This window comes from Penaeus monodon, chromosome 30 (assembly GCF_015228065.2).
Source record: "Penaeus monodon isolate SGIC_2016 chromosome 30, NSTDA_Pmon_1, whole genome shotgun sequence".
Lineage (NCBI taxonomy): Eukaryota > Metazoa > Arthropoda > Malacostraca > Decapoda > Penaeidae > Penaeus > Penaeus monodon.
Genome location: NC_051415.1, coordinates 29,150,094 through 29,150,468, shown reverse-complemented (window position 1 = coordinate 29,150,468; position 375 = coordinate 29,150,094). Strand labels below are relative to the sequence as shown.

Sequence of the window (375 nt, the reverse complement as noted above, 5' to 3'; positions counted from 1 at the left end):
GAGGAGGAAAAAGACTCTGGATCTAAGAGTAGATAAAGAAGGAGACAAATGCTCAAACTCTTAGCGTGGTGCGAGAGAGGAACTCCAAGCAGCGAGTTGCTGTGACGAAGAATAAATACGGCTTTTGTTTATCTTCCCTGCCGGCGCTTGCGTCTGCCGGCGTTCGCAAGACGATGCGCAGTTGTTTCGTTGTGCGAATTAGACTTATTGTCATGACTGCGTGGATAATCTTCATATCTTATCTTATACTAACGTTTACATACGTATTAGGGGTGATAGCTATATCAAGCATCAAACTTAAGGTTGCTATAGAAGAACAGGAAAAATGCAGTATTTGATTTTACGAAATCTGTATAAATGCATGCATGCATTCTG

The 375-nt window shown here is 41.6% G+C and overlaps 1 protein-coding gene across 1 annotated transcript in view; it reads right to left on the bottom strand.

Annotated features, from left to right (window-relative positions):
• The window catches only part of LOC119592684 (aldehyde dehydrogenase, dimeric NADP-preferring-like), a gene marked incomplete at its 5' end in the record, with an annotated part of 10,381 nt that overhangs the window by 9,609 nt on the left and 397 nt on the right, over positions 1-375 (bottom strand).